At 33.1% G+C, this 13,236-nt stretch overlaps 1 protein-coding gene across 1 annotated transcript in view; it reads left to right on the top strand.

Moving 5' to 3' along the window:
- Positions 1-3,406: 3,406 nt before the first annotated feature.
- The window catches only part of LOC116031479 (subtilisin-like protease SBT5.3), a 16,386-nt gene continuing 6,556 nt past the window's right edge, over positions 3,407-13,236 (top strand). The window contains exons 1-2 of the mRNA XM_031273702.1: positions 3,407-3,486; positions 3,597-3,703. The gene's annotated coding sequence lies outside the window, so the exon portion shown is untranslated. The remainder of the gene's footprint in view (positions 3,487-3,596; positions 3,704-13,236) is intronic.

Raw genomic sequence — 13,236 nt, 5'->3', positions numbered from 1 at the left:
TCAGAGCGATAAACGCAGCGAAAATAATTGTTGTTCAAAATTTTAATTTAACTTTGCACACGTTTGGGATATTTGTTAAAAACTTTATGCTTGCTCTGAGATATGCAATGCAATAATAGAAATGTAAAGAGAGATAGAGATAAAGATTTTTTATAGTGGTTCCTGTTAACAAATCATACTCCACTCTTCTTCACAACTTGTGAAAATTTGCACTAATATCTCCTTTCCTAGTACAATGATCCCCACAACGTGCTCCCTTGATCACAAGCCGGGCAACGCACGCTTCACAGGTTTTTCAACTTTTTCATGTTTACTCCGCCTCCTTCTAGCTTCTCCAAGTAGAGTTGGTTGTTGGTGTTTCGATTCTTGCTTTCTCCAACTTGAAATCTTGGCTTTGATGATCTTGAATAAACATTAGAGCAGCATAGGATTTCTCTTAAAAGCTAGATAGAACTTTGAAGCTTTTTCCCTTTTACACACTAGATTGCTTGTAGTTTATGAGCTTTTTGCTTGTAATATCATATATGGACCAACAATCTCAACTGAGTGAGATGAGGTTATTTATAGGTGAGAATTCTTGTCCGTTGGAAGGAAGACAAAAATTCAAAACTCTTTTTCTTTGTCCAGTGTGTAAAAACCATTGGAAATTAAGCCCATGTGAGTGTTAGTACTTTGTGGCCGTTTAAACCTTAAAGTGCTTAGACAATTTATCTTTTTGTCTTACACTGAAGAACATGACTTTAATGCACTTTGGGATCCGTTCCTAGGACCTCTATTTGTCCAAGGTTGATCACTCACATTTTAAACGTTTATGGACTGTCTATCGCACATTGAATGTTCTCTGGCTTGTCCCTATAAGTCATAACTGATTCGTGTCTTAGGGCTTTGAATGGTTAACCTTATCATTCTTCCAAGTATCTTCTCGAATGGTCTTTCTTTACCATTCGACCTTTATAATCTTCAAGAGGTGAGCCCTTCCAGGATTTGACCTCTGCATACCTCTTGGTCTTGATCTCTTGTCTTATGTCTTCGACCTTCGGATGATATGAGTTCCATAACTCGTCCTTGGTTGCTTGACCGACTATGATAACACGAGTTCTAGAGTATTACAATGGCTCGACCATGTTCTCCGCCTATTCTAAGACAAACTGAGATATCGTAAAATTAGGGGTCTAAACTCCTACTATTGGTATCATCAAAATCTCAATACAAAGGGTTCCTAACATTGCGTTCAAATGAGAACCATCCTTAATATGAGAACCTGATGACTAATCTTGTGTGTTCTTTATTTGGATGACCCAAATTAAATTTGATTTAATTTTCTAATGATGATGACATGGATTGATCTGTTTTGTTAAAGTGGAGGTAGTAGTGTCTTTTTCTATTTTTTAAAGTGTGAACGCATAGGTAATTCTTTGCCAAATTTGTTTCCTATTTTCTTGAGCATCACCGTTGCGATTTGGAGCCGTGATCTTCATCATTGTAGAGTGTTCGTCCATGAAAGGTGATCATTATTTTTTGCTTTTTTTGCTCGTTCTTTTGAGTATAACATTGTCTATATTTGGATGTTGGTGTATATGTACACATGTCTAGGTAGTACGGTTATTCGGGTGTGCTAGTTGTGCAACCTAGTGTTGTGAGTTGGCTGGTAAGATGTACATTAGTGCAGTGCATCGTAGGACATTGGGATGTCTATGGTAGGATTTTTTTGGCAGTGTTTGAATGCCAACCAGATAGTTATCGATGCACGACATTTAATATAGGAATGTATAAAATTCTGTATAGGAATGCACAATTACTAATAAGATTGATTTAACCCTAATCCTATATTTTCTAATATTTTAAAGGAATTTTTTTTGACAAAATATTTTAAAGGGATTTGTTTCCTTAATCTTTGTGATTTGTCCTTTTAATCTCAGTTGTGTATCATTCTGATTTAATGGTCTAAATTAGTCCTCACATTCTTACATTAAGTGGGGCTCTCATGGGTATGCGACCTTATATATAAACATTTATAAAACTAATTAAGTAATACTACATATATGAAGAAATGAATTTAGGGCGGAGATAGTGCCATCATTTTTGTAGAATTTCTTTATAGTTACATTAATTTTTTTGAAAAAGGTAAGGACCGATCATATTTGATTATCAAATGAAATGTGGTGATTACCGTTTGAAATAGTATTAAGTATAATTGCGAATATGAATTGAGATGATTTTGAATATTGGCACTCCACAATATAATTTACAAAACAAAAATTTGTGTGAGATCGTCTCACCGTGATACGCATCGGTTCGAGTCGGGTCATGATAAAAAATGTAATATTTATACGCACGAATGTCATACTTGGATTGTTATGCCGTGGACCTGAGTCTACATTCACATACACTATACTCTACCTTCACAATTTGTAAACTCCACATTCACACATTATAGGATTATATGTTTAGTAACTATACTCTACATTCATATACACTATACTCTACATTCACAATTTGTAAACTCCACATTCACACATTCAAAACTCTATATTCACAGGTCCTATACTCCACATTCACAACTTGAGAACTCCACATGCACATATTACAGGGCTACAAGTTGCTAGAACTTTTTAACTCTATTACAGATTCACACATGCATAATTCTACATTCACGATTTCTATACTCCATATTCACAATTTGAAACCTCTACATTTACACATTTCTGGGCAACTCTACATTCACACAATCATAAATTTATATTCACGATTTCTATACTCTACATTCACACATTTTTGGACAACTCTATATTCAGCAATATGTTTACTAATTAAAAAAAAAAAAAAGACAAAAACGACGTAGTTTTGGACCAAGTCCACCTTGCAAGGTGGACCTGGGTCCACAGCATAATTTGCCATCATACTTATATGCTCAAATGTAATACTAATCAGGAATAAAATTTTTGTTAGTTATAAGGATAAATGTAATACTTTTAAGGAAAAATACAATACTTTTACATTTTAATTTATAAGTATTACATTTTTCTTCAAGAGTATTATATTTTCCCTTACTTATAAGGGTCACTTGTCAACATTACTTATTAGGAAAAATATAATACTTTTTCAGTTATAAGTAACAAAAATTGTACTGTTAATTAGTATTATATATATTTGAGCATATAAATATGACATTTGCATGTTGATTCGATCCGGTCCTAACCATCTCACGAACAAGTGTGACTGAATTTACAATAAAGGTTAGTTCCGGCCTCCCCCCCATTGAAAATCCACCCTTCGCAAAGATTTTTTTTTTCTCTAACCCGTTAAACACGGCATCCGCCAGCATACAAACACACCACTACTTGTACTGGGAAATCAACGGTTGAACTATATCATCATGTTGAATTGTTGATAGTTTGGCTAAGCTAGTTTCTCTACTCTCTCTCTCTATATATAGACTCCGTATATTTATTCAGAGCCATGAACTAGTACAGTATAAAGAGAGAAGTAAGCTTTAGTACTAGGGCATGCAATCTCTCCTATTCAAGTTTCCCTATCAACACTGTTTTAATTAGCTCATTGTGTTTTGATAATTTGATTTCATATATGTATTCAAGGCAGAGCATTATGGAAACGAGAAGCCACACTGGTTATCCATATGTGAAAATGATGATGGAAGATTGATCGATAAAAAGTCCTGTCGCTATCGCTTCATTTTCTATTGGTATGTTCATAACCTTCTAAATTCCTATTTGATATATATATATATATATAGGAATTGAATAGATCTGGTCTATTTCTGTGAATTTGGAATAGGCAATTGATGATTGTGTTAGTCAATATGTGATCATCAAATAGTTTTCTGGTCTTAATTTGAATATTCTTTTACTTAAGTTGTTCTCCTAAATATCAAAGACTTTGTGGTCTAGTGGTACCCGGTTGCACCCAACATGAGAGGGGTGGTTTTGAGCCTTAGTGGAGACAATATTGACAGTTATAACAGAGTCAGTAGTATTCAAAAAAAAATTGTTCTCCAAAATCTAAAATCCGTGATATAGGTGGAAAAAGGTACAAGTTGACTAATTTAGAAGTATTACCTCAGGGGCTTGGTGATAATTTGTTTTGTGGATATACTTCATGACTTTGAAATTAGTAAGAGTGGGTTTGGTTCATGAGATAGACCGAGAATGAAATAACATTTATAAGAATGGACTTATTTCATTCTAACTTTTTATTTTCAAGAATAACATTCCTATAGTGTATTTGGTAGTCATGAAAGTTCAAACTTTTGAGGGAATTTAAAACGGTGAGAAAATTATTCTCACGTTTGGTGTAATATTATTTGGCTTAGAAAAATTCAGGGCAACCGAGAATCTAATTTTATGATATCAAGGAAAGTAAATCTCACATGGGGTGGATATGATTTTTCTTTTATTTTTTTTATGGGTGACTAGGAATCTACCAAATTTATTCAATTACGTATTTATCTTTTTTTTTTTTTTTTTTTTTTTTGCTCTGGTTTCTTATAAATATTAAAAATTTGTCTCTTACACCATCCAGGTGCATAGTATTCTTGACTAGTTTTCTATCTCAAATATAATCATCAATAATGATGCATGTCCCTTCTTTTTTAATTTCATTATTTACTATACTTTGATAGAATTTTTGATGTCTTGTGTTAGGAATAAGTGTAATTAGATTTTTTATGAACAAAGAATGTAGTATATGATAATTAAATTAGTCGGGATAATGATCAAATAAGCTATTGAACTATTTATGAAAGTGTAATTAAGCCCTCGAATTAGAAAAAAAAAAAAAGAAACTATAATTAGATACCTGAAAAAAAAAAGTTCAATTAGTCCAATTTAACATTTTATTGCATGTAACCTTCAACACATAATATGTTTTGGTGATTAATTGTATGCCCAATTCATATAATATGTTTTGCTGACTAATTTTTATTTTTTTTATTTTTATTTTTTAAAGAAGCTTGACCGCGAACCACGGCAAAGGTTTTTTATTTTTAAATATTTTAATTTTGTTAATAAATCATCATCATCATTATTATTGGGCATCAAATCAGCAAAACATATTGATATATCATCCTAATTACTTTTAAGGTGACTGTTACCTGCAATAACATGTTAAATTAGGTTAATTGCACTTTTTTTAAGTTCATACGTTCAATTTTGTTTTGTTTTGTTTTGTTTTGTTTTGTTTTTTAATTCGATGACTTAATTATACTTTCATTAATAGTTTTTTCTTTTTTTTTTCTTTTTTTTAAACCTTAAATTTCATTGATGTAATCAAAAGTATACAGAGACCCCAAAGTGGCCTTGACAATGCAAATCAATACAAAAGAGGCCTGGCCTTAACATCTTAGCCATAACTCCCTATGTAGACAATCAATGTAGAGCAACCCAAGGTTGTGCTATACCTCGCCTTACCTTGTATATGTGGTGAGATGAACACGGACAATCCCATTTAACCAAGCTCAAGAAAATACCCACTAAGGATCACTCAATTTTTACCTCAAGAGGCAGCCTCTTAAATCTACCTGAAATCCAGCAAGCAATAAACAATTTAATACTGCACATGCGGCCCTTATTCTGCACCTCAAGAATAGGACCGATGCTCATGAGCTCATGAACTTTGCCCCAATTGGCTTCAAAGGCCTATTTAACCAATGTGAAGGTGATGTGGTACGGTTGACTTAAGCGTGCAAACCACTTTTTTTTTTTTTTTTTTAACCTCTAGAGTTANTTTTTTAACCTCTAGAGTTAAACCACTGGGCCAACTACCTTCATGCAAATCTTTGCACTTTTTTGAAAGGTGCAATAGTTACCCGGATTTTACAACCACTATTATTTCCTAACTTTCATGAATAGTTCAAAAACTTATTTAGCCCTTATCCCAAATAGATTTGCAGACCCCAAATTTTTATTTACTTATTGTTTAGAATTGTATAAGGGTGTCAAAGTAACTTGAAGCCCGCAGGCCAACTCTAAATTGCCCTGCAGTGGGACAAGTTAGGGCTTAAAATTTTTTTACCTGCGAAAATGCGGGCCTTGCGGCCTACATGCTACTCCGCGGGCTTTTAATTATATATGTGTGTTTGTGTATTGAATTATATGAGAACAAATCTTTAGGAGAAAATTAAGAACCAATCACAGCCTTACATTTGGAAAAATCGATAAAACCATATCAGATTTAAAAAAAAAAAAGACGCGGTGACATATTCGTAATTATCACCAACTTTATTATGAAAACTTGAATACTAAAATCTGCATTTCTAACAATTTTTCAAGTTTGCACATTTAGTATTAATATTTTGCAGATTTAGTATCAGAAGATTGAACTTGCAAAAATGTGAAAGTGCATTGCACACTTGAGGTTCCGATTTTAGAGTTTGACTGAATTTTTTTTAATTTTATTTAGTTTAGCGGTTCCCTTTTTACTGTTTAGGGTCTAGCATTTACGGTTAAATTTAAAAATTATTTTTTTTCTTTGATTTTAAAAAAAATTTCAGGTTGTATATTTAGTTTTTACAAATTACATATTTATTATAAATACTTTGATTAAAAAATGAAAACTCAAGAATTGAATATGAACAAGTGGTTCTGTTGCTGTCAAAAAAAAAGAGTATGAACAAAAACTTTTATTATGGAAATCCTCATGCAAATAGAAAATTGGACAAAAATGATTAAGGAGATCGTCGTCCAAAAGTTTAATTAGACAAAGACTACCCAGTGGCCAAGTGGGACTTGGAGCTCTGGTCTCTGTCCAAATTTTGGTGCGTTGTGTTTGTTCGAGAATATCGACGACAAGTTCCGGACCCAGACTTAGTGTAATTGGTTACTTAAAGATCATGATTGGAGGCTACAGTATGAGATTTCGAATCTCATTAGAAGTATGTATGTGAAAAGGGTTCAATGATGTTGGAAAATGAAAAGTTTAGTTTGAATTTCTTGTGCACACATGAAGACTAGGATTTAACTAGTGAATTGATTCGTAATTGTGCAATTCATGATTTACCTCTACAGTGTGTCTAAAAATGAGATATATGGACTTAGAATTAGTCTTAAAAAAAGAGAGGGAATATGGACGACGCGAGGACCACTGGCCCTCGCCAAAAAAATTAATGGCGAAGACCTCTATGGTCTTCGCCCATATTTTTGGACGATTACTTCAATGGTTTTCTTCTAAAAATAAAAATATGTGACATATTAAAGAGCAAACGTCCATTAAAATAAGATATATGCTTTTTCATAAAAAGTTTTATTTATTTATTTATTTTTGAAATCTCAAGCTCATTTGAACATTTTAATTTGCTTTTAAAATAAACTTATGATCATATGAAAACTTGTGAATTATGCTATATGGAAGACTTTTGCTCAAATATCATGCTGCATAGAGAACTTATGAAAGAAAAAAAGATTATTATATAAAAGTTTATGATACTTAGCTCATTTCAATCGTTTTCATATCATGTCTTATATTAATAAATCTTATCTTGGTTCACATAAGGACTTGGTGAAAATATCTATAATTTGATTATTTTTAGTGGTTATATGACCAATACTTGAGTTCCCCTGATCTTTTGCACATGTTCTCTTATGAAGTGATGTTGAATATCTGTCCTTGGTTCTTGATGAGGCACTGGATTTGAGTGATAACAACGACACTAGTATTATCACATAAAATTAATTTTCTTGCAATCAATCCTATAATCATATAATCCTTTAATTGTTGCTTCATTCAAAGAATTTGTACTATGCACAACAGCTTCATTCTACTATATATCTATATATTCTACTTCTGTAGTACTAGTAGCAATAGACTTTTGCTTTTTGTTGAACCAATAAACAAGCTTTCCTCCTAAGATCTGGCATGCCCAAGAAGTATTTTTCCTATCTATTTTGCAAATTGCAAAGTCAACATCTAAAAAGCCAGTTAAAATAAAATTACCTTATTTAGGCCGGGTACCACAATCTTACATTGATTGTGCCTATATCTTATAATTTAATCTTCTTTGTGGTAATAAAATGACTTTCTTTTAGTTTTGATTGAAATATCGAGCATACTCCTATAAAATAAGATATATCAGGTATGATATACTTATTGTGAGATATAAGAGAAACCCAATCATTTCTATACACTTTGTTTAATCAATACCATTTCCTTCATCATCTTTGTCTTGCTTTAATGATGTGCTCATGGAAATTCTCATTGAGAATTTTCCATCTAGACCAAACTTTTTAATCAAATATCTAGTGTATTTAGCTTGATTGATGAATATTTCTTCTTTTAATTGTTTCACATAAAGTTCCAAGAAGTAATTTAATTCACTCATCATGCTCATCTCAAACCAAGCTCGATCTTGGTGCTTGTTTCAACCCATATAATTTCTTTTTTTCACTTTGTAGACTTTTTCACTTTCGCCTTTTACCTCAAATCCTGGTGACTGTAACTTCCTCTTCAAGTAATCTATTTAGAAATGCATTTTTTCACATCCATTTGATATACCGTGAAGTTCTTGAAGGCAACATAAGTTAGGAAGATTTTGATTGCTTCAAACCTTGCAACCGGAGCAAATATTTAATAAAAAAAAAGGCATTCTTCTTGTGAATAACATTTTGCTACTAGCCTTGCCTTATTTATGATAATAACTCCGACATTTTCCTAAAGACCCACTTTGTAATACCTATGACATTATGATTTTCTGGTCTTGGAATAGGTTCCCAAACTTCATTTTGTTTCATTCTTAGGATTGAACAATTGTTATTTAAATGTATCTTTTATGGTCAATGATATCCTAAGGGATCCATAGATCCCATTACCATTTCCTCACTGGTTGGTTCCCCCATATTTGTTTGTTTTTATTTATTGCTTAATCATTTACTTTCACTTTCTCTTAATTATTTTTTCACAATTTCTTTAGACTACATAATTAAACAACGGATAATACTAGCTAGTATTTGTAGTCCATGTGGATACGATACTCATTACTCAACCCTCTATACTCTGAACGATAGGTGCACTTGCCTATATGTTTTTGTGTAGTTGCAAATTGATTATCAACTCTTTACATGAAAGTTATAGAGAATTGTCATAGCTTTCTATGAACACTTGAATCATCTTAATTAGGCAACATGTATGAAATAGATATGACAAAATTACTCTCAACATGTCATAAATGGCATATTATGCCATATTTGCTTTAGAGTTCTTAAAAATCAAATATTAATTAATTGAGTATCATATTCCACCAAACTAAATGAGATATAAGAAAAATAATTATAAATATGATATTAGAAATATGTGCAATTAAGTACTTATCAAACGATTAGTAACCAAACCACCCTCGAACCTCGAGGGAATATAGGCAACATCCATATTAGAGGTGCAGAGTTCCTGCCCCCTAGGCATACAAGAGAGTTGTCTCTGTTCCTAAAAAATACATATGAACACTAGTAGTAGCAAGTGGAGTGAAAGACACCTAGTTGGGAGTGTAATGAAATCCCATCCGTCTGACCTTGTCTATCCACCTCCAATGCCTCGAAGGCATTACTAATGGCCATTGGAGGTGAAACCTTCTGTCCTCCCTCGTTGGCGCCACCCTCAGGCCTCCCAGCCAAAAGGGTCAGGGCTAACTTACCTTGTGAGGCCTTTAAGGCAGTAAGACGAGATACCTAGTCATTATACCGTGGACCGCGGTCTACAATGCATTGTGGACCAAAGTCACAAAACAACGTCGTTTTAATAAGTGGGAGAAACGACTTCCGTAAATCTTCGTAACTGATAATATAGTTCATCTCAAATGATACTACAGTTGTGTTGGACTGATACTGCAGTTGTGTTGAGGCTGTTTCATCCGTCTGGAACTGCAGTTGTGTTGAACTGATACTGCAGTTGTGTTGAAAGGGAACTGCAGTTGCGCAGAACGGAGGCCATTTCATCCGTCTATTTTCATTAATCAAAACAACGTCATTTTGTCACTTGGAACACAATGCTTTGTGGACCGTGGTCTATAGTAAAATTTGCGGGAGATACCTACACACCACTAATACTCGGAATATCAGCATCCACTCCCTTACTTTCATTGCCTCAGCCTCAGCCTTACAAGCTCAACACGCTTGACTTTCTGCTCATTCCTAGTCAAGGTCAGAGCACCTAGATTAGCTGTCTTGTATTCCCAGTCAAGAATATCCTCCCAAGCCATAGCCACGACATCCCTAGCCTCTGGGGGCCCACTAGGTGGGCCCATCAAAGCTACAAGTGGTTGAACACACCTAGAATCAGGACCCCCTAGAGTGGATTTGGGTGCTCTATGGCATAAGAGAACCACAGAATACATAACAACATGTTTGGTTCACGTAATGAATTTGGAGGGAATAGTAATAGTATTCCACAGGGAATGGAATAAGTAAGGAATCAAACAGGAATTGTATTATATTATTTGGTTCGCTGAATGAATAGACTTTAATAATTAAGTTCCAATGTTTGGTTCGTTAAAGGAATAGAAATGGAATAGGTTTTAAAAACATAAATACTCTTATACAAAATAATAATAATAATAATATATTTGTTAGAGAGATACATGGGAGGTTAAGAGATTAACTCCTAACCTTCTTTTTTTTTTTAACCAATTGATTCCTAACCTAAGTTTTTAAAGTTTGAATATGTAGTTGACATCCTTCATTCTTCTATATAAATAGCCTAAGTAAATACAATTACATATTTTCCGGTACAGTTTTCTCTTGTTCACACACACACATGTATGTGTATATGTATGTATATGATTTTATTGGTATCTGGTCCACAATAAAATGGATCATATCCCCGAGGTCCCATGTCTCCATCACACACACACACACACACGTTGAGAAATTATTATTATTATTATTACTCCATATTATAATAAAAATACATATTTATATTAAAGAGTTATTTAATAAAGACAACTTAGATAAAAATAAACATACATGTGTGTACGTGTATATATATATAATTTAAATATATATTTAATGATAGATAAAATTATAATTAATTATATATATACATTTATATAATACATTATATTTATTAAATATAAATATTAAATAAATTGTAAAGGTTATTTTTGGTATTTTCAATATAAAAGCTATTCCCAAAGGCATGGGAATAGCTAATACCAAAGCATTCCTAGGAATGGCTATTCCCTTTGCAAATGTAATAGCTTATTTTAAGTGATGCTATTCGCATTACAAAATGTCCGAACCAAACAATGGATTATGTCTATTCCAAGGAATGCTATTCCATTCCACCTATTCCATAAACCAAACATGTTAGAGAATAAAAATTAAAGTGATGAGACAATTTTTCCCATGCCTAAAATGGAGCTCTCTTAGAAAAAGTATTGAAAGGGCAAAAAATTTATAGGAAAGTTGAAAAGAATCAAATATTTAAAATAACTTTTTTGGTGATTGATTTTTCATGATTCCATATAATACCACCAAAAACTTTGATTAATTTTATCAATAAATATATTCTTCGTAATTATTTTCTCAGAAATTTAATAATAACCTCTAAATAAAAGTATTAATTAAATAAACTCTCTTAAGACTTTTCAATATTCTAAAACAGCATGACGCCTGGGACCTAAGAACTGGTCCGGAGGGTGACGATGACCTTCACGCCGTGAAGGTCATCGTGACCCTTGCAATCTACAAAGCACTGAGCATGGTCACGATGGAGTTCACGGCGTGAACTCCATCTTGACCAAGCATCCAGTAGGAGATTCCCAGGCGGTTATTTTGGCATGATTTTCAAGTATTTATCTTGGAGCGGTTAATTTGTGATCACTTTTCATTTTTCAGTTTCTCTCTCTAGAATTTTCTCCGTAGAACCTCTGCTAAACACTTCTACATTGTAACCCATAATCATTTGGAAGATTTCACTTTGTAATTGCAATTGAATCTCAATTTTCATATTTACTCTTTCAATTTCAAGAATCAAGCTAAGGTTTTCCATTTCAATTCTTGCATTTATTTTTCCTTGTTATCTTGAACTCAATGTTTATTACTTCAATTGTTTCTTTGATTTTCATTTTCATCATGAGTAGTTAATCATCTCTAAGGATTTGGATTGAATTTTCTTGTATGAATATGTTGCCTATGTGAATTGAATTGCCAAATCTAGGTCTTGCAATGTCTTGATGATGAATTTGATTGTGAGAATGGTGAATTATATCGACTCTTGTTTAGTTAGGGCTCAACTTGCAAGAGGTTATTGGATTTGGTGTCTTACCTATGAGAATAGGGCTTCACCATAGCCAAACCCATCACATTTCTAGCTCACCTTTGAAAAAAGGGGGTTGGAAGAGAATGAGTACACCAAGTGTTTGTTTACTTGGTTCACCTAACCTAGTTGCTATGAGAATGAGACTAGGTTTTAGGTGATAGGCCAATGTCCACAAGAGTGGTGTTGACACTTATACAACTCCCTCAATTTCATTGTTGAGCATTGTTTGGTTTAGTACCTTAGAACACTCATGAGCATTTATGCAAGGATCTAAATCCTCTCTTCTAACATTGTCTTTTACTCAATCAATTGCTTTCTTTTACACTTGTTACTCTATGCAATCTTCTACTTTCTTTGGGTTAGCTTTCAAACACTCAATGCACTTGTGTTTAACCCCTCTCTATCCACTCCTAAGGACGATACTCACTTTAAGCTCCTACTAAAGACCAACTTTTACTATCGAATTAATAAAATTTAGAGTAATTCCAACAAAGAGTCATTTCCATTTTTTGTCCTACTGTTATTGGAGCATTGTCAATTTTAGTCCACTTCATTAATTTTTGCCACATTACGGCTAGTTTTATTTAGTCCTTGCCACTTTTAGTCCACTGTTAAAATTTTTGTCAAATAGCCGTCCAGAACAGGGGTATTTTTGGTCTTTCATGCTTTAGTCATCTCCTTGACCCTTTGCAGTGGTTTTCCTCACACATTTTTCATCCAATGAAGAGGTCCGACGAAAGCCATGTGAGCCACCAATGTAAATTGCACCATTAGATATGCATAAATTCACCACATATTGTTTAGAAATGCACCAGAAAGAAATGCACAAATGCACCACAAAATGCATTACACCTAACAGTGCATTTCCGAAATGGTGAGTGACCGCATGGCCGCATGGGAACCTGATCGGTTGACCCTATATATATATATATATATATATATATATATATATATATATATATATATATATATATA

Source organism: Ipomoea triloba, chromosome 10 (genome assembly GCF_003576645.1).
Source record: "Ipomoea triloba cultivar NCNSP0323 chromosome 10, ASM357664v1".
Classification (NCBI taxonomy): Eukaryota; Viridiplantae; Streptophyta; class Magnoliopsida; order Solanales; family Convolvulaceae; genus Ipomoea; species Ipomoea triloba.
The sequence above is the reverse complement of the archived record's forward strand: the minus strand, read 5'-3'. Positions and strand labels throughout refer to the sequence as shown.